Raw genomic sequence first — 22641 nt, 5'->3', positions numbered from 1 at the left:
CTGTTCTCTAGCCTAAGGCCTCACCTCTCAGCATGCCTCATACCTTGCACAGGACTTGATGGGTCCTGTACAAGGCAGTTTTATCAAGCCGGGCCTTAAAACCTCTAAGGATAGAGATTCCACCACCTCCCTAGGTAACCCATTCCAGTGTTTCACTACCCTTGTTGAACCTCATCAGATTTCTTTTGGCCCAATCCTCCAATTGGTCTAGGTCACTCTGGACCCTATCCCTACCCTCCAGCATATTTACCTCTCCCCCCAGCTTAGTGTCATCTGCAAACTTGCTGAGGGTACAATTCATCCCATCATCCAGATAGTTAATAAAGATGTTGTACAAAACCAGCCCGAGGACCGACCCTTGAGACACTCCACTTGATACCGGCTGCTAACTAGACATTGAGCTGTTGATCAGTACCCATTGAGCCTGACAGTCTAGCCAGCTTTCTATCCACCATATAGTCCATTCATCCAATCCATACTTCTTCAACTTGCTGGCAAGAATACTTTGAGAGACCATATCAAAAGCTTTGTACAGCGAGGGGCAACCTGTGTCTGTACTCTTTAGATGGTGAGTGAATCAAGACTTTAATTCGTTCTGCATTGTCCTTGTGCTGCATAAACACTTGGATAATCTAAAAGCAATCTTCAATTATGGGCAATTAGCACATTCTCACAGATCTGTCCAAGAATAATGAAAAGCTCAGCAAGCAAGTCAATAGACATCCTTAAAAATATAAACATGAGTAAAAATGAAGCAGTTCAGCTTGTCAGTCATTCCTGTTTAGGTTAATCTAAAGAACACAAGAAGAACAAAATCCATCAAACCTGTGTTCTCCTTTCCCCGATTGCCTGCTCAGTGAAACAACACGTCTTCTGGCCTGATGTCCTGTGAGAGTAGGGAAGTAGACAGTTCCTCTTCTTATGCAACAGGCTTCAGGCTCCTCCAAACTTCAATAGTCTGCTGCCTCCTTGGGTTCAGAAAAAGGCAGAAAGGTCCGTGAGAGTGTGTTTGACTGCCTGGCTCAGTGAGTAGCCACAGCACAAGGGCAGAGAGGAGGCAGAGGGGAATTGTCTGTGCCCAAGGGAGAGAGAGCTCCAAGGGATAGCACAAGAAACAGCCACCTCAGAAAGACTGGTAAGTGGTCTTGCACTAAGGCTGCTACAGAACACAGCAAGAACTGCACCCCATTACCATCAGGTTTTGTTTCAGGTTGGCTCAGAATTCCTGAAACATAAAATGGCTGTCTTTGAAGTTCAGTGTCTCAAATTGTGGTGAAAGTGCCACAGCCCGTGTGTGTGTTTGGGGGGGGGGGGGGAGAGATACTTTGCTAAGCTTTTGGCTCTATGGAAAATACTTCTAATGTTTCCCTCTTCTGTAGAATGATATTCGATGATTTCTCTGCTCTTGTATCGATTAATACTGACTTTTTTAGACCCTTCTCCTCCTCCCACAGCCTGAAACTAAAAGCCAGCCCCATAAATCCACTAGCAATAAACCGGAAAGATGGTGAAATCCATCTGCAACAACATATTCCAGTCTTCATTAGGGGCAATTCTACATCTTTAGGACACATTAACTGCTGTTGTGAGGGAAAGAGGTTGCAGATCCATTTAAAAACAACAGGGACTTGCAATATCCAGTTTATAATTTGCAACACACTTCCCCTGCAGTAATGACCATACACATCCAGATCAGCAGCTTGGAAGGAAATACTGCAAACTGATTTGGGTGGATAGCTGCAAAAATAATCTGATTTGGAAAATCTTTACATGTTGAGGAGGAGATAATTCTGGCAATTATCTGTAATATCTTTAGTCGAACAGTGTTGGGTAGACGCTTCGGGGAATCATCAGTGTGTTTATTTGAAAATTGCAAAGGGTGGTGACTCTAACAATTATCTGAAGCATCAGCTTTATAAACCTTTAGCTAACAGGTTATTTGATTCTTTACAAAATAACCAATTTGAGAAGACCGCCACTATCACCCAGAGATCTTGTTTCTATGGGGATTTTAATTGCTCAGCAGTTCATTTTAATGCCTGCTCTGAGATGATAGAATCATTCAGTGATCAGAAAACAGCTAACGTAGGCAACACAAAGAATGAAGCCTTTGAACAAAGGGGTTCATTGGAAAACCGCAGGTAGGGGACTGATGGCTCCACCTTCCCTCTTTCTGTACATTATTAGGCCGGAAAGAGTCTTTCTCCCGGGAATGCCACCTCTAGAATTTTTCATGGTCCCCACATTTCTAATGTATTCTGTAGTGTTGGTGCCAGCCAGAATCAAAGGCTTCAAAAACAGAAAATTAATACAAGAAATTATATTTCAATATAGAGACATGACCCAAAGTTCAGATGACACAGGATCATCATCAGTTGCAAAAACCATTCTTTTTTCAGCATTTATGAGGGATATTGACTTGTAACAGGCAGCATGCCCTGTGGGCTGGAGAGCCTGGGGCTAAGCCAATCCTTATTATAGAATGAATGCCACCTACATGGAATCAGATAATTCCCTGTTAAGAGCAGAAGGGGGGCAGGGAGTGTAGGGAGTTGCAACTATAGCTATGCTGGTGGACAGTAAAGGTGTAGGGGTGAAAGACTCCTGTAGGACCATGATATCAGGGATCTTGGAGGGCAAAGGCCACTGAGGAGGCTCAGGGGGGCTACCTTGCTTGTGTTTGTGACTGGATGTGTGAGCCCCACTGAGGGAGAACTGGGAGGACTGGTTGGGAGAGAAGATAAAGGCCTGGAATTCAGAGAAAATGCCAGAGCTAAGTAGGGACTTTTTTTGTGTTGTTAGAATGGACTTTAGTTTGGGACTCTGGGTAGCTGGAAGCTGGTTCTGGTATTCAGCTAGCCCCCAGCAAGGGCATTGTTAACCAGAGAGAGCCTCTGTGACTTCTTTAAAGGGGTGAGAAGAGAGGAAAAGCAAAGGTGAGGCGCCTGCAGAGACACCCCAGGCCAGGATGGGGGACTAAATAAGTAGCAGTCCTGTTACAGGGATTAATATCTTATTTTTAACAAATGATTAAATCCCTGATTAAACAGCCTATTCCTCTTCAACAAGGCACTTCAGCAGACACTAGAATCCATTGACTATAATGGAATTTAAACACTGTTTAAAGTTAAGTGTGTGCTTACTGCTCCTGTATTCTCTGAGCATAAAATCTCCAATTTTGTAACATTGCTTTAAGACAGCGTCAAAATTCCTTCTTCACAGAAAACCCCATTCATTCTGAAAGCTTCTTGGAATTGTCAAACTCATTTTTTAAATGTAATTTAGCCTTTTTTAAAAAAAAGAAAATGTTAATGAATATATTTAGATTTTTTTCTGAATTCTCTGCATTTCAATTAATATTTTGCTTTATCGTTTTTAAGTTTTCTTGGGTTTGGGTGTTTGTTTTTAATTACCACGTTTGGTTGGTTTAGTTACATAGGATTTCTTGAAAACAAGCATTTTTTTACTTCAAAATAAAACATTTTAGAAAACTTCAGTTTTAAAAAAGATGCAGAAGTTCTGCAGAATTTTTAAATGGATCCATTTTGAAAAGGATTGCAGTATTCCAAAAGTAATCTTCTTCTTTTTCTTCAACCAGCTCATCTATTCTTTTAAAAAAGAGGTATAAAATAGAGAGAGAATCATGAGCATACAAACTCTGTAATGTGTTAAAAGGGAAAGCACCGTGTGCAGATGATCAGCAGAGAACCACAGAGACAAGGTTCCAGGCTGCATAAAAACTACTAGCTGGGTTCAATAGCTCCTGGTATTGAGTGATTTTGACATGTGGATACAAACAACAAAGCACCCTTGCAACTACAAAATAAATACACAATGGAAAAATCATCTGAATGAGTGACTGTCCTTCCTGAGGGGCAGGAGATAACACCTTCTGTACTAATCCAAAATCTAGCATTAGATGTAGTGTTTTTATTTCCGGTTTGGTGAGTTACATAGATTCAGAACAAACATTTTACAGTAAAAGAGAAAAAAAATTAAGCATTAACTTATAGCGGGGATTTAGAGCTTTTGACATGGTCTCCCACAGTATTTTTGCCAGCAAATTAAAGAAGTATGGATTGGATGAATGGACTATAAGGTGGCTAGAAAGTTGGTTAGATCATTGGGCTCAACGGTATTGATCAATAATGTCTAGTTGGCAGCCGATATCAAGCGGAGTAGCCCAAGGGTCGGTCCTGGTTTTGTTCAACGTCTTTATTAATGATCTGTATGATGGGGTGGATTTCACTCTCAGCAAGTTTGCGGATGATACTAAGCTGGAGGGAGAGGTAGATATGCTAGAGGGTAGGTATACAAGGGTTTCCCGGGGCTCGACCCCCTCCAGGTGGTGGGGATCCACACCGGCTCACTAACCGCAGTTGACAATTGGGGAATTAGTCTGTCCACGGGGTCTTCCTCGGCAGCCCTTGTGGTACTGGAACGAACACCGTAAGCCCAGGCCCTGGGTCAAGGCAGGGCAGTGCAGAGTCAGGAGCTCAGGCCCTCAGACAGGGCTGAGCAACAATAGTAGGCCTCAAGCCTACCAAGGCCTGGGAGAGGGGGAGACTGCCACCCACAAGCTGGGTGGCAGGAGGGACGCAAGCCCTCCCACTCCACTGCGTCCCAGCCTGGGGCCATAGCAGTGGCAGAAGACCCGCTGCTTAGTGGGGAGCCTGGTCACAACACAGTGACATGGGCTCTGGCTGTGCTGCAGCCAGACTAAGGTCAGCTGTCCCCAGGCTACTTCCAGACTCCCCCTCGGGTAGTACCTGGGTGTTGTCCTCTGGGGGGTCCAACACCATAGGTTCCTCGATGAGCAGCAGGCCCTGCAACTACTCCGGGTAACACGCAGAGGGCAGGCTCGGCAACTCCTCTGGGTAGCGGGCGCAGAGTAGGCTTGGCAACTCCTCCGGGTAGCGGGCGCAGGGTTGGTTTGGCCAGTCCTGGCGGTCGCCATGGGCCGCGGGGTTTTCCCAGTCACAGGCTAGACTGGAGGCGTCTGGCCTCCCCGTCAGCTCCCACTTCACTGAGCTCTGAAGGCGAGCCTTTATACTTCCAGGTCGCTGCCTGACCCTCTGAGGGGCAGGCTTAGAGCTCCCTAGCTCCACCCACCCTGGCCTCCAGATGGGCTCTTCCCCTCCAGTGCGGCGGGGAGCCACACTGCCTCATTACAGTAGCGATAGGGTCCAGAGTGACCTAGACAAATTGGAGAATTGGGCCAAAAGAAATCTGGATGGGATGATTTAGTTGGTGTTGGTCCTGCTTTGAGTAGGGGGTTGGACTAGATGACCTCCTGAGGTCCCTTCCAACCCTGATATTCTATGATTCTATGTTGAGGTTCAACAAGGACAAGTGCAGAGTCCTTCACTTAGGACGAAAGAATCCCATGCGCTGTTACAGGCTGAAGATGGACTGACAAAGCAGCAGTTCTGTAGTAAAGGACCTGGCGATTACAGTGGATGAGAAGCTGGATGTGAGTCAACAGTGTCCCCTTGTTTCCAAGAAGGCTAACAGCATATTGGGCTGCATTAGTAGAAGCATTGCCAGCAGATCAAGGTAAGTGATTATTCCCCTCTATTTGGCACTGGTGAGGCCACCTCTGGAGTATTGCATCCAGTTTTGGCTCACTACAGAGGATGTGGACACATTGGAGAGAGTCCAGTGGAGGGCAATGAAAATGATTAGGGGCTGGGGCACATGACTTACAAGGAGAGGCTGAGGGAACTGGAGTTATTTAATCTGAAGAAGAAAAGAGTGAGGAGGGATTTGATAGCAGCCTTCAACTACCTGAAGGCGAGTTCCAAAGAAGATAGAGCTAGGCTGTTCTCAGTGGTGGCAGATGACAGAACAAGGAACAATGGTCTCAAGTTGTAGTGTGGGAGGTCTACGTTGGATATTAGATTGAATGGGTTACCTAGGGAGCTGATGAATCTTCATCCTTAGAGGTTTTTAAGGTCCGGCTTGACAAAGCCCTGGCTGGGATGATTTCATTGGGGTTGGTCCTGCTTTAAGCAGAGGTTGGACTAGATGACCTCCTTGAGGTCTCTTCCAACCCTAATCTTCTATGATTCTCAAACTTTTGTACTGGTGACCCCTTTCACATAGCAAGTCCCTGAGTGCGGCCCGCCTTATAAATTAAAAACACTTTTTAATATATTTAACACCAGTATAAATGTTGGATGCAAAGCGGGATTTGGGTTGGAGGCTGGCAGCTTGTGACCCCCCCATGTAATAACCTTGTGACCACCTGAGGGGTCCCAACCCCCCAGTTTGAGAACCCAATATAGAAGTTATAAATGAGATTAATGCATGCAGCAGCTTAAAGGCATTCCATGAAGTCTTATAACACTAATATCTATTTTAACTACACTAACCCACAGGTAAGCCAGACTAGTTTCCAGCTGTGCATTTTTCAGTGTTCAGTGAGACCTGGGGTCTTGGCATGACCTGGCACCTGGTCTGCCGGTGTCACAGTGATGATGGGCAAGAGTGGGCTCATTTTGAAGATGTAGGGAAGACTGTGGGATCAGTCAGCTTTTTTTTCTTTTCTTTTTTTTTCTTTTTTTTTTTTTTGGCAGGGGATGGTGTGGGTATGAGTTAGACTTTTAGAGAAGTGGTGGGGTCAGGAAGAAATAGGAAGGTGGAAATGGTGGCAAACATAGGTGCTGGACCTAGGGGTGGTGGGGATGTTCTCACAGCCCGTGGCTTGAAGTGGTTTCATCATATACAGGGTTTACAGTTTGGTTCAATGACTCTCAGCACCCCCACTATACAAATTGTTCCAGCTCTCCTCATGGCAAAATGTTTCCCAGGCTTCAGGAAAAAATACTCTGCCTTGCGTTTTTAACTGGGGAAATGCTGAGAAGCCACAAAGTCTGTTCTAGCCACATGGCTTCTATTAAATCAAGCGATAAACTACTCAGAGATGTCCAGATGAAGCACGTACAAAGTGCCATTTTGAAAAATGTGCTATCTGTGAAGTGTGCCCCCAAAATAGAGGCAAATCCATGGAATCCTGGCCCCACTGAAGTCAATGGGAGTGTTGCCATGGACTTTAATAGGGCTAGAATTTCACTCAATGTGAATAAACAAGTCCAGATCAAAAGGGCGAACACATGGCAATTGATAGTTATGGCCAATCAGAATCTGGGGAATGAACAGCCGTTGTTTGCAATTCCTTTTAACGTAGAACACTAACTCCAGACTGAAAAAATAAAGAAGCTGTTCCATGAGAAATAGAAGTTGTCAAACAATAATGCTAAAGGTGCAGTCGTTTCTATGCTGTAGATCATCATGTCAACATATAATTGATACTGTGTAGAACTGTGAGAAAATGATAAACATTTGACATTTTTATCATTTTCTTTTAGGCCATTTCATAACCTGCAATTACATTTTTTTCATTAAAATTCAATGAGATGTTGAATTTCACCTGTTTTGGGATATGACATGTATTAGTTTTTGATGCAAATAGATGTTCTAATGAAAGAAATTTTTAAATGTTAGAAATGGCTGTGGGGTTTGCTCAAAAGTAAGAAGATTGATTTATCTGAAACACAGTTCTGAATATATTGCCCAGCACTTATGCATTGTAACATGATGTGACACTAGATGACCATCAACATATTTACACATGGGAAAGCAACATCTCTTTAATACTGTGTGTTTGTGGGCAAGGACAGGTTGTGCTAAAACAAAAGTAAAATGACCAGATACCTAGGTTTAATTATGGTGAATAAGCAAACTTCTAATAAAGTAAACATATAAGGAGAAAGTGGCTTCACCTTGAGCTTTTTGTAACTTGTCCAGTACAGTTTATAGTTTCTCACCAGTGCTTGAGAACTCTACAGAGCTCAAGCAAAGCAAATACAGTAGCTTTCTCTCATCTGCGTAATTACCAGGAGCCAGATAATGGAAAACAAGTTCTAAAATGTTAATTGCTGTTGAAGCTATAGAAGGCAGAAATGATTTTCATTAGCTGTATTGAACCTGTAAGGTGGAGAATTACAAGATAACTTGGTTTGCTGAGTAAATCAGTTCTAATAGTCTCTACTGTTTACCCATTCTGCTTATGAAATTATTTTTATTATGTGTATTCTAGCAGAGCCCAGTGGTCCCAAGTGAGATCAGACCCCTTTGTGCAAGGCACTATACAATAATAATACAAGCAGTCTGGGTAAACAGCAAAGATTACTGGAACTGATTACTCAACAAATTATTGTGTTATTCACATACACATAAGGGACTACTTCTGCCAGCAGATTTGACACTCTATAGACAAGACAAAAGGTGGGAGAGAGGGTGACTTCTTATCCCCATTTTGAAGATGGGGAATTGAGACACAGAGTGATTGTGACTTACCTGAGCTGATACAGGGTACATCTACAGTGCAGCTGGCAGTGAGCCTCCCACCCCAGGTAGACAGACTCGTGCAAGCACGCTAAAAATAGTTCTGTGCCTTTTGTGGCTCCATCATTTGAGCTCAAGCATAGGGAGTTGAGTGGGCTTGAGCTTGGGTAGCTAGTCCGAGTCGCAGCCAGAGCCACCACATTTACACAGCTATTTTTAGTGCACTAGCCCAAGTCTGTTTACCTTTACCTGGGCTGTGGGAGGCTCATGCCCAGCTGCACCATAGACGTACCCACCAAGAGTCTGTGTTAGTGCCAGATCTCTTGAGTTGCACTCCAGGGTATGACAATGAGGATATCTTGGGCAGCCATCAATTTTTTTTTTTTTTTTTTACTATATGATAATGTAGTGAAATATAGAACATCAGTCTTCTAGTACGGGGAATTTAAACATAAAATGAAGCGATGGTGGGGATGCTATCCAAAGCACAGGACTCTATTTTTATAAAAGACACCAATTGATTAAAAATAGTTTCAGATAAAAAACAAACCCTCTCAATTTCAAGATGCCTAGAAACCAGCAATAAGGATTTAGCTTTGACTTAACTTTTCCTCACTAGCTCTTAACACACATACACTTAATCCTTCACCCATGCACAGGAAAGAAAACAAATAACAGCTCTCTCTTCAACTTTTCTCCTATAGCTAATGAAGGGGTGGGTGGGGTTTGTTTTTGGTTTTTTGTTGGTTTTTTTTTTTTGCTTGTTTCTTGGTTGTTTTTTTTTTTCTCGTTTGAATTACTTTGGAGACACTAGGACAATACTCTGATAAGGGCCATGTATGAGATAAATAGAATGGCAGTCAGTCACATTCCGCTCAATGATATTAAGTTTTGGGAATAGGAATGTCATTGTTTTTAAGTGATTAAAAAAAGGTTGGACTAGATCATTGCATTAACACAAGAGGTATAGTAGTGCTGCCCCAGAAGCAGACCAGGGATCAAATTGTGACCAGATATTTACATTTTTGTAGCCACAAACCAATGATGGGTGTAATTTTATACCATCAATTATTTGGGGGTCCAGAAATGTCACATGGACATCTATGGACACAATGCTGTCTGCAAATCGGGTACTTAAATGTATGTGACCTAAAATGAGAGCACAAATAATTGCAGGCAAACATTCAGACCGTAGAGTCTAAAGGTTCTGTACACATCAAAATGTACAAAAGTTGCCCCTTACTATTCTAGACAACTTTAAAACTGATGAGGCAGTGTGAAGTCTTCTGACTGCAATACCTAGTGAAACAAAATCTGATTTCAGTAACTCAGATGTAAGTTTCTTCCGCTGAGCTACTTGGGGTGAAAATATACTTCCTTGAAAGAAGAAATTCAAAAAGTCGATCTAATACGAGGGACAATTAGGAACAACCTGATCTTATTCATTTGATCAGTTTCCTTTTTCCCTCAAGCATTCCCTTAATACCCAGCCGAAGTAACTCAATAAGGCTGTCAACAAAGAAAAGGAGCGAGAGTGAAGTCACTTTGCAGCCATTACTCTCTCACACAGTTAAGGAAATTTTAATTAAAATAATCAAACAGTCTAGAATAATCTGCATAATTCTTGCCCCTGTCTCTAGGGGAGGTGAAAGAACTGAGGATCTTGGGAGCAGGACCAGCGCCAGAGTTTCTCGCGCCTTAGGCGCACGGCCATTTCGCTGCCTCTCACGCTGATCCCGCGGCTCCGGTGGAGCTGCTGCAGGCATTCCTGCGGGGGGTCCGTTGGTCCGTGTCTCTGGTGGAGCTGCCGCAGGCGTGCCAGTGGGAGGTCCACCGGAGCCACGGGAGCAGCCGACCATCCGCAGGCATGACTGCGGCAGCTCCACCGGAGCCGCCTGCCGCCTGCCTGGCAAAATGCCGCCCCCTCAATAATCCTGGCGCCTTAGGTGATTGCCTAGGCTGCCTAAATGGTAGTGCCGGCCCTGCTTGGGAGCTTTGGAGGTAGTGGCAAGTCACCGCAAATAGGATCTGAGTTCAATAGGAATGCATTCATTTTAAAATCCAAATCTAATATATCCAGACAAATCTGTTCACTATTCCCTAGCTTCTCTAAAGAGAAGGTCGCTTGTTATCTGTGGAATTGTCATCTCCAGAAAACAGTCTTTTAAGAAATGCTTTACAGAAAACTTGAGCATCATCTGAAGTGTAAGATGTTTTCCTGGCTAAGGCCAGACATTTTCCCTTTCCTCATGTAGCAGAATAATTTAAAGTTCATTCTCTCAACATTAATTTCATAAGAACATAGAAACTGCCAAACTGGGTCACACCAATGGTACATCTAGCCCATTATACTGCGTCTGACAGTGGCCAATACCAAAGCTTCAGGGGAACATACAGGACAGGGCAGTTGGAATGATCCACTTCTGTAGTCCCCTCCGGGTTTCTGGCAATCAGTAGTTTAGGGTCACCCTGAGCATGGCATCCCTGAACATCTTGGCTAACAGCTATTGATGGACTTATCCTCCCTGAACTTACCTAGTTCTTTTCTGAAGTCACTTATGCTTTTGGCCATCATGACATCCTATGACCCCTCATATTATTTTCATTAAAATTTGACTTCCAAATTGTAAGGGATGTCTCTTTGCCTCAGACAGCCTCTGCTATTCCGCTGTTTAACCATGGTGGCATTCTTTTGGCCCTCTTATTGTCTTTACTGATTTGGGGCATACATTTAATCTGAGCCTCTATTATGATATTTTAAAACATCATGCTTTATAAAGTCAGCATACTGCTTGCAGGCAGTTAATCCTTATGACAGCACCTTTAAATTTCCATCTAATAAGCTTCCTCATTCTTATGTGGTTCCTCTTGTTAAAAGTGAAAGGTTACTGTTATTGGCTTTTATTTTTTGTATTCCCCTTCCCTGCCCAAGGCTGTAAAATGGAAAGGAGGCAGTGGCTAGAAAAAATTGTTTCAGATTCACCCAAAAATGCCCAAACTGTCCCTGCCAAAAAATTTACTTTTTCAGATGAAACTTTCTGTACTTGATTTGAATCCATAGCTGATTTCTTTATTCTTTTCTTTTCTTTTCTTTTTCTTTTCTTAAGATTGTTAAAACCTCTTCAAGGTTCATTTTTCTCCAATTTCTCCATTTATGAACATTCAAGCCACCTGTTGGGGTTATAACAGCTGAAGTTTAGAAGATGAAGCTTGGCGACTGAATTTTCATCAGGAAGGAGTAGTGGTTTGTTCAGTATGGGAAAAAGATGCTTTTGGTTAAGTACAATTAAGCTCATTTGTATACGGAGGATGTGGCGTGGAAATGATAAGAGCCGAATTCTGAGCTCAGTTACGCACATGCAACTCCAACACAATGTGCCTGTATAACCAGTGACAGAGCTGGGCCCCTAGTCTAAAAAAGTCCATTGGTTGGACTGCTTTGTCTCTGTATTTGTGTTTGCTCAGCACCTAGCACACTGGGACTCCAAACATGAGATGGGCCTTTGAGCACTAATGTAATGTAAATGATTAATAATAATAAATTAATAATTGCACATTGGGGCAAATTTTCAGTGCACATGAAGAATGCATGTTTCAGCTACTTATTATGGGCTAGAACTTCTGCTGCTATAACTTGGTTTAGCGTATTCAAGTCAACAAAGCAATATTTATTTACACCAACAGAGCATCTGGTCCTTGACGTTTAGCTACAGCACTGTATACTAGGCGCAATGCTATTTGGACAGCATTTTAAAAGTTAACATCATTTTGCTAATCTGCTCAACCTAACTGAAAGGCATTCCAGGTAAAATTAAAAGATGTTGATTTATCTGTTGTCTGTGATATAACCTGGGAGAGCTGGGTTTTACTAAATAGCTGGCAGCAACTGTAGCCAATTGATTAGAAAGTGGTAACAACTCACACGGGTAACGAGAGGTCAGAGCGTTCCTGCCCATTGTTAACTAAAGATAAGGCATAATAAATAATAATATATTACACTCATATAGCAACTTTTATCCAGACAGATCCCCACACAAGATTATTCAACCACCATTTGGAAGATCTTAATGGTTTCTAAAAGGGAGGGAAAAATGTGTGGAGATGCAAACTAAAACCCTGCTCAGAACTTTCCCACATTTAGGGGCCTCCGAAATCAGTATCTGAATATTGCAGTTTCAGCCCATTTCTTAAAACAATATGTTTCTGAAGAATATACAGTAGTTTCTCTGAGTCATCTGACAGGAAACTTGAAAAAGTGACATTCCTTGAACCTTCTCCCATAATTTTTAGCTTTTGTGGTTTGGGGTAATACCTGCAAAATAGGAAAGAGTGTGCTTTGATGAGATAGCATGGTGGCATCCACTTCTGCAGTGACAAAGCAATCACCAGATTTCATACTTGTCAGATGGTTGCAGTGTTGTTATTTTGAAATTATTTGAACATAGTAATAGAATGGATGAGTGCTAAAAAAAACAGTATTCACAAATATTTATTGAACTACAAGCATTTGTTTGTTTTTGTCATGGGAAAATAGGAATTGCCAGATTGGCTCAGTTCCATGGTCCATCTAGTCCTGTCTCTAACAGTGGCCAGTGCCAGGTGCTTCTGGGGGCAGTCACAAGATTCTTTAGTCTTGTCTACATACACCTCTACTCTGATATAATGCAACCCGATATAACATAGGCCCTTAAAATCACTGCTGGAGCTGCCGCTGCTACCCCAATATAATGGGGTTTCACCTATAACTCAGTAGGGATTTTTGGCTCCTGAGGACTGCGTTATATCAGGATAGAGGTGTACAAATTTAACTAAATGTGTTTTTAAACAGTTTTATTTAAAGGTTCAACACCCCATGTGGGCACTCGTTTTAAAATGGCTTATTCCAACTTAATAGAGTTATAGATTTCATTGCTAGAAGAGACCATTATGGTAATCTAGGCTGACCTCCTGCAGAGCAAAGACCATAGAATTTCCTTCAGTGACTCCTGCATCAGGCCCATAACTTCTTATTGGTAAAGAATCAATTTAAGCTAAATCAATTTGACACCTTTAAATCAATTTAAGTGTGCAGTCTGGGGACTTTGCACAAAACAAAATTGGTTACTAAAATGATTTTATTTAAATCTGTGCAATTTTGCAGGGGGACAATTCTAGAATAACCTGTTCTAGGGAGAAAATTACTTTCTAATTCCTTCAGTTCATTTTTGATTTCTAAGCTGAAGCATGAGGTTTTATATACCTTTCTAAAAATTATCCTGTCCAACAAATGGACCAAAGATTTTCATTGAGCGGTCCATATGGATGATCAGGGCTTTTTTTTCTGAATGGTTATGTGCATGAGTACTTTAAATTATGTTTTCCAATGTGCGTTATCTTGCATATGTCAACAGTCAATTTTATCTGCCCCCTTCCAGCTGTCTATTCGCCTATCTTTGTAACAACCTCTGGTATTCCTCCCAGCCTTCTCCAATCTAGCGTACATTAACGATTTTGTGTTTATCTGCAAATTTTGCCACCTCCCTATTCACCCCTTCTCTGGATCTTTCATAACCGTATTAAAACTTGTTCTAAAGAGCTTTGAGACACCTTTCTGTTTTATCATACCATTTACCATTCTCTCTTGCACCTTATTTTCTCTTAGCCAGTTTCTAAATTCCGGTGGTTATTTAGCTCAAATAGTGTCTGAGGGAATTTTTCAAAGGACTTTTTGAAAGTGCAAATAAATTATTGCAACCCTGTTCTCCCTTTTCCATAGTTTTTTCGCATGCTCAAAGAATTTTAATAGATCAGAGAGGCGTGATTTTCATTTACTAAAGTCTTGATCATATCAGATGAATCTAGTTTTGCAATTCTTTAGTTATTATTTGAGCCCATTTACCTGGTACTAAAGTAAGGCTTACTTGGCTGTAATTTGCAATACCATCTGCTACTAGTGACTCACTACTCTTTAATGTATCTGCTTGTTCCAGCTTTTTCCTCATTAGCTGACAGTACCTCAACTTTGGGGTAATAGTCTGATGCAAAGAAGTCATTGAAGCATCTATGCAATGTCCTTATCTTCCTTAATTGTGCCCTTTAAAAGGGCCAATAGTTTTGGCTATCTACGATTCAAATCCCCCCAAAATGTCCATTTTACAGCTTACCCACTTCTTTCTAGTGGTTTCACTAGGGTTGGATTTCCATTTTCTGAAAGATGCCTATTTGATTTGAACGATTCCCCTTTTATTCTTTGCTAAGTTTAGACAGAAGAGGATTGCATTGCTCATTTCATGTAGAGCTAGTGGAACTGGTATTTCTCATCAAATTTCTGGGACACAAGGTTCCAAATCTAGATACAATAATTAAAAAAATTGGGAGATGCAGCCGACAGCAGGACTAGTAATTGGGCAAGACTTTTATGGATTATTGCATGTTGTTGAAAGTTTGTTTTGTTGTTTTTTTAAGAAAAATATGTCAAGGCTTCTCCTGCTAACCATGCAACTCTGTAAGATGAATTCAGAAAGTGCTTTGGAGAATGTAAATCTCTTTTGAGTACAGCTACTGCAACAACAATATGGGAAGAAACATTTATCTGATAAAAGGGACAAAAAACATAGAACTTCAGTTATAGGCTGGGCTTTAAAAGTACTTTAATCTCTGCCTTTTGGGGGGGGGGGTCTAGGCAACAAAAGCTAAAACTATGAGAATGAACACTCAGAACTGTGTTAACACAGAGAATGTGCTTTTACTGAGTATCCTTTAATTTCTAATGAATTCAGATTAAAATGTTATGCACATTTTTAATGGGGTTAGGTCTTTTAGCTTGTGATCTATGCAACTAAACAACCAAAGCACCTGCATTTTCAATGGTGATAACCCTTAGAAATAAAAGAGAGAGGTGGTTGCTATGGGAATTGCACTAAATAATGTAGGTGAGCTTCTGAACTTCAAGTGCAATGTAATTGCCAGAGAACTAATGGCTTTGGAAGTTCAGAAAATAATAAATGGTTTTGTTTTCATTCCAAATATGGACTGAAAACGAATTTCAAAGGTTGCATCAAAACAGAATTGTTGTGCTCAGATCACCCCTGCTGAACTCCATCCACGGTGAGGAACAAAGCCAATGTATTAGGGAAATCCATATATTTAATTACTTTTCTTTGACATTGAGTCATGACATTGAGACTTCACCCACATAACTGTCAGGGTCTTAGCTCAGACCTATGAACCAGTAACTGTAATTCTGTAAATGGACAGTCACCTATCCATGGATATTCATTAGGTGTGGTGAGAAAAAGATCAGAGGTATCAAGTCAGAAACCCTTTTGGGTCTTCTCAATGATATTCAGGCTATAACATCAGTGTAGGTGTGTACCAGGCAGTTTTAAAATTGTAGATAGTAACTTTGCCTAGGCGTATGCACTGAAGGTCTTGGCAAGATGGTTGCAGAGATCCAAGAGAGGCATAAGGGCCCTGGCACAGCTTCCAAGATTTCCAAGTAGCCCTGTTTAGGGATGGCCTGCTTGCTTTATCTGAGGGTAGCCCTAGAAAAGGTGAGTCAAACAAGCCCTTCCTCATTGTTTACATCCTGTCTCAACTGTTTTTATAAACAGAATTGCTTTCTGGAATATTTGAACTTTGACCTCTGGATATGACTTTGACTTGAATTCGGATTTAAGGAAAACGACGGTGTGGAATAACAAACTTGCGTGTTTCAGAATTGATGTTGCAGCTCTTTCAGAAATTCGGCTCTGAGATAACAGGCTTCAGAAGGGAGAAGGACTACATCATTTATTGGCATGGCAAACCTGAAGGAGTAAGGAGAGCAATGAACTTATGTCATCATGTGAAGTTCCGATTGCAGTGTTCTTACGTATCATGACACTTCAAGTTTGTTTACAGAAGGGATTCATCAACCTCACCAGTGTCTATGCTCCAACTCTGCAGGCTAGTGGTGAGGAAAAGGATAGCTTTTACCAACAGTTAGAAGAATTGATTGGCACCCATCCTAGTACTTGGAGACTTCAATGCAAGAGTTGGGTCCAATGCTGAGATCTGCATAGGCATGGGATTGGATGTATGAATGACAATGGTCAGCGAGCTCTCGAGCTCTGTGCCAGTCAAGGCTTATCAGTGACCAACATCATCTTTGCTGGTAACGTCAGACCAAAAAAGTACCATGGAGATACCTGGGATCTAAGCACTGGCACTAGCTGGACTTGGTTCTGACAAGACGTTCATATATGAAAGATATCTTACATACACGATTCTTCCAAAGCACAGTCTGTGACATAGGCCACTCTTGTCTGCTGCAAAGTGAAATTTCAAGCTAAGAAGATCCACTGTAATAAAATTGCTGTAGAACCTCATATTGACTTGTGTTGAATCAATGATTTGTTCAAGAAATGGCTTTTTAATGAAGAAGTAGCAAAGACAGCTGGAAGAACTGAAACTGCTTCAGATGTATGGGAAGTCCTGAAGACATGTATGTACAATGTGGCAATCAAGAGTTTTGGAAAGAGTACTCAGAAAAACATTGACTGGTTCACAGACCATTCGGAGATATTGCTGCCACTCATTGAGAGGAAAAAGATCTCCTCATACCACCTACAGGTCTACTCCTACTACTGATTCACTCAACATAGAGAAGCTTGTGATGTTGTTCAAATAGCTTCCAGGAGGTATGCTCAAGAATTTTGACTGGGTCTCTGTGATAACATCTAACAGGTGACTAATGCAGGTGACAGTAAATGGTTGTATGAGGGTATTAGAAAGGCCATTGGGCTTATAAAGAACAAGACAGTTTCACTGAAAGCTCTGGATGGCATTATTATAACCGATAAGGGAAACAACTGGAGAGGTGGATTCAGCATTATGGAATGATATACTCAAGGGCGTCTGTAGTAGACCAATGTGTGTTAGACAAATTGCCTAGGTTTGAAGTTATGACTTCGCTGGATGCCAAACCTACACTAGAGGAACTTAAAAAGCATGAAAAAGATTCCCAACAACAAAGCTTCAGGCTCTGACTGTTTACCTGCTGAAACCTACAAATGTGTGAATGAAGACTTGCTGCAAAGATTGCATGAGGTATTGCTACTCTGTTCGAAGGGAGAAACTGTTCTGCAAGATTTTAAAGATGCTTATTTCATCCAACTCTAAAAAACCAAAGGAGACAGAAGTGATTGTAATAACCAAAGAGGTATATCTCTTAAGATTGTGGGAAAAATCTTAACCTGTATTCTTTTGCAGATGATGCAGCCATTGTAGCTCACAGAGTTGATGCCCTACAATATCTTCTTATCAAGTTTTCTGATTCATGCAAAACCTTTAGGCTAGCAATAAGCTTGAAGAAGACAGTTATCATGCACCAGGACTGTTCAGAACCAGTTCCAGATATCACCTTAGATAGTATTCATCTAGATGCTGTTGACCAATTTTGCTACCTTGGCTCTGCTGTTACCAACAGTGTAGATCTTGATGCTAAGTTTACTAGTAGAATTGGCAAAGCAGCCAGGAACTTTGATCTTTTGCAAGACAGAGCGTGAAACAACAGCAAATTGTCATCTAAAGTGAAAATCTGTATTAATGAGACGTGTTTTATCCATTGTTCTAAATGGCTCAGAAACATGGATGACTTACACCACACGTGCCAAATAACTAAACAGTTTTCATCTCAGATGCTTGCATAAAATTTTTCAACTAAGATGGCAAGACAGATTTACAAATGTGGAAGTGTTAAATCATGCTGGTACATCATTCATGGGAATGTTGATTAGTAAGAAAAGACTCAGGTGGCTTGGACATGTCAAGCGAATTCTGGATTACAGGATCTTGAAGAGTGTGTTCTACTCTGAAGTTCAAAAAGGGTCTGGAAAGAGTGGCAGACTACTGTTCAGATTTCAGGATGCTTGCAAAGCTGATTTAGAATCCTTTGGAATCTCTGTGAATGATTGGGAAAGGAGTGCACAGCTTTGGTTGGTGGCGTCAGCTTGTAAATGGAGTGAGGCATTGTGAGGCAGATTGGATCAAGCTTTGTGATGACTGGAGTCAGGAGAGAAAAGAATCTGCTGCTCAGCTTCAGAGCATTGCTAGAGCATGGGTGTACCCTACCTTTGGATGGGACTATCACTTATGCATTGGTCTCAGCAGCCATCAAAGAATTCATTGGTGCATATACCATGATCTGTAAAGAGTGTCAGTGATAGTAAAGTTACTCCAAAGGGCAATGCTAGACAAATTGGAATATGATCAGTCGCATTAGACTGAATACACATAATGAGAACATGCTCATTTGGTACAATACAGCTGAGCTAATATGGTTATTACAGCCCTCAAGGAACTGAGAAGTAAGTTCACAAGGGTAATAGGTGCAACACATGCCTGTTGGAATGGTTTACTTTGAAATGAATCTCTTCTTTCCAGAGCTTTTCATGTGAGATAAAGAAATTAGCAAAAGAGAAGTAAAGATGCTGCAGTGCCCAAATCCAGTGGCACCCAGCAGCCCGCTGTTCAATTTGCTACTGTGTGATTAGGTCTAACCCCAAAGAACTGAGTTGTTTGGGAAACAGGGTTTTAGTTTAGCCAGTACAAAGATAGCATCCAACCATGAATTTCAGATCCAGAGTCCAAGTCTCTAAAAAGTTCAGGGTGAGGTCTGATTAGGGTCTGTTTCTATCTGTATTGCAGCAAAATAGTGGAGACAGTTTTGCACCTGCCACCACAACACAGGCAGGGAGGGTCCGATGGTGGTAACAGCTCCTGACATCCATTAAGCACCTGGCATCAAATCCCTAACCAGCAGCTGCTGTAAGAAAGTAATGCCATTCACTACTACAGTTCTCAATCTGCAATTTCCATTGACGTTGCTTTCAGCTCAGCATCTGTGATCACCAGATCAGTTGAAGAGAAGCTATAAAGCTTTGATCTAACCATTAGTTACACAAAAGTTCTGTTACCAAGGCCAGGGAATATCATATAGCAACTGCAAAGGGAGGTGGTAAAACTGGGCTGGAGAAACCTGGAGCCTAGCCAAACATCCATTGATCCATCTTCACTCTTAGGCCCTGATTCAGCAAGGTATTTAAGTATGTGCGTAGGAATATTCATGTGCTTAAAGTTCCACACATACCTAAGTAGTCCGCTGAATCAGGGCCTTAACTAATAGGGCACCCATTCAGATATCAGTGTGGTTGAGTCAGCAGCTTTGTCTCAGTAAAGAGCCAAAAGTTTATGGCTTTAAGTTTCAAACTTAAGGTTCTAAATTTCTCCCACATTTGCCTTAGATCAAATGCCATTTGGCAAAATTGGACCCCTGGACTTTGGTTTGTAGCATTTCAGGTTATCATGTTCTAAGTATTTCACTGTAGTACCAGCCAATGGACATCAGCCTAATGTATGTCCTTTGGATAGGACATTAAAATATGCTCTGTAGTTCTGTCTGTGGTAACTACATAGATGGGAGTTAGATTCCATGGCATTCTTTGAAAAAAGGTAGGGAACAACTAGTATGTCCTGATCAATATTTTTTTATGTCTCTGTGAGTTGTTTTGCTGAACACACAGGGTTAAATTTACAAAAAGACACATCTGAGTACTTAGCACAAGATAAGACCTTGTGGACACAATCTTGAGTGCACTGGAATGTTTTCATTAGGTAGTGCATAATAATACTTATATAACACTATTCATCAACAGATCTCAAGGCACTTTACAAGGGAAGGTAAACACCTCAAAACTATTGTGCACCTACATATAAATGTCAGAGAAAACTGAGATATAACAGAAAGATACATTTTCAACATGGCTAGTTAGGAGTACAAACTGCCTACTGTAGGCAGTGAATTTTCATGTGGAGAAATTAGGAATTACCTGTAATGAAAAATCCTTTATTTCGAATGCTTTGTTTTCTCTTCTCTGCAAGTCAAATGACTGGGAGATATATTTGATTGAGAACATGTTATGTTGGCAAACCTAGCCTTTTTTAGCAAGATGCCAAAAGCAATGTTAAAATGTAAACATGGAGGTAAATTTTCCAGTATGTAGCCAAGCAAGAAAGTGCAAAATATTTAGGTTAGAGAAACAAACAATTATTAGGTCTGAAAAACTCTTGGGTCTCATATGATCCTTAGGTTTCTTTTTACCTCCTGCATCTCTTCTTCCCTCACCTGAAAATAAAATTTTCCATGAATTGATCTCTTACTTCCAGCAAATTGATCCCCTTTCTACAGACGACTACCAAGACAAGCCTTTTCCTATGCAACTAATTTACCATTGTCCCGTTGGCCAATTCCTCACATGACCCTGGGATCGTCTATCTAGCTCCTAGATGGACTGATGACCACATCATCAAAACATGGGCCTTTATATTCTTTAATGTTATGTAAATGTCTTCCTGTGATCAGCTTGAAAGTACATGGTCAACTTGAAAAAAAAAAAATCACATTTTCCTCTGAGAACTTTGTATCTAAAGTTTACAGATAACTTCTGTGGTTACTAGAACTGAAACAGGAAACAAACACATATTTCTCTCTATTTTGCCAATTTAAGTTGTCCATTGGAAAGCTGCTGGTGTTGAGTCAGTTAAACTGTTTCATTAATGGTCATTTGCATTTTTCACTCTGAGGGAGCTCTCAGGCCCACGCATTCTCAGGCACTGCAAGAAGGTGTTTACAACACCCAGCAAAGCTGAATCTACAGAGGTAGGTCTGAACCAAAAGAAAAAGTGGCATGGGAGGGGATAAAAGGATGGCATTGCAGCCCTTTGGCCTTCCCAAAAGACCCATATAGACACGGCAGAGGGACAGAAAAAAACTCAATTTTTTTTAGGGTTTTAAAACCCAAAATTCAGGCTGTACTATTTGAAGAGTATTGTATCAGATATTTTTCAAAAAATTAAAACTTGGCAGGGCAGTAAAATTGTCCTTGGCTTCTTAGAGAGCAGAGATGCCTATCAACTGAGCTAAGTTTTGCTTTTATGCTTCGATTAAATCCCTTTGTTAAAATAGATGCATGCACTGTACACTTACCACACATTGTGAGGCACTGCTGGAAATATTGTTTTCCTGGAGGAATGAATGTCATTAATGTCTAAAAGGAAAGAGAATGGTTGACTGTCTTTCATAGTCTGTTTTAAAACTTCCAAATAACATGATGTGTTCCAGACTAATCTGCCATTTCACAAATGAAAACCAAGTTTTTAATCATTCATTTGTCACTTAAACTGGATGCTTTTGTGGATTGTTTGCTTTTCACGTGAACTGAGCCTGAGGAATGTGGAGTGTTTGTTTTCTTAGAGGTATATTTGATCATTTCTGTTGCCATCATCAAAACTGCATTAATTTGTTTTAGCTCTATTAAGATGAATAGTTTTACGATTGAAGAAAATTTGTATTCCTCCATTCCTTTAAATATGTGATTTATTGGATTTACAGTATGTATAAAACATTTTATTATCTGTATTACCATAGTGGCTAGGAGCCACAGTCATGGCCTAGACTTCCATTGTACTAAGTTGTCACTCCCTCCTGGCCACTCACTAGGACTGCTATGAGGGGAATCCAATCCTCTATTGCTCTAGATCCATGGGGTGTTGCAAGTTCCTGGCGCCACTGTTACAAGCTGTATGTCCCTAGGAACATTCTCGGGGTGCGCACTTACTATTTGGCATCCCCCTTTTGAGGGCTGGAACCAGCTGTTCGGTCACCTCACCACTCTTAGGTGCAGGATTGGCTCTTCTGACTCCCTGGTGCTTAAACACACCCCTCTCCCAGAACTCCACCCCAAAGGTGTGAAGTGTGATAGTTGTAAATGCTTAACATATACAGTTAGATCTAAAGGTCCCAGCTCTGTAGATGACCCATGTGGGGGGCCAATTTCTGTTTTTTCTGTTAAGTTTTTAGACAGCTAAAGATATCACATAAAAATAAACAGTGTTAAACAAAAGTTAAGGTGATGAAGTCAAGCAGTCAAAAGTTAGGAAATGCCAGAACATATGCCAGGTGCCCCAGAGAACAGAACAGGTAATCATCAAGTGATCCATTCCCAGCTTCTGGCAGTTGAGGTTGCCTGTGCAAGGGGGCTGAATTAAAAATGGAAAGACAACTTTAATTCTGGCATTTCCCAGCTTTTGAGTGCTTGACTTTGAAGGCTTAATGTTCTTTGAATGTAGATGTTTTGTTTGTAGTAGAATCATATAAATGTAGGGCTGGAAAGGACTTCAGTATGGTAGCTAGTCCACAAAGCAGACATAGAGCAGCTAAATTACACATTAAAGCAGTTCTCAATCCTAACCCATTCACAGCTCTTTGAAGTG

This window comes from Chelonoidis abingdonii, chromosome 6, assembly GCF_003597395.2.
Source record: "Chelonoidis abingdonii isolate Lonesome George chromosome 6, CheloAbing_2.0, whole genome shotgun sequence".
NCBI lineage: Eukaryota > Metazoa > Chordata > Testudines > Testudinidae > Chelonoidis > Chelonoidis abingdonii.
Note: the sequence above shows the minus strand (reverse complement) of the source record.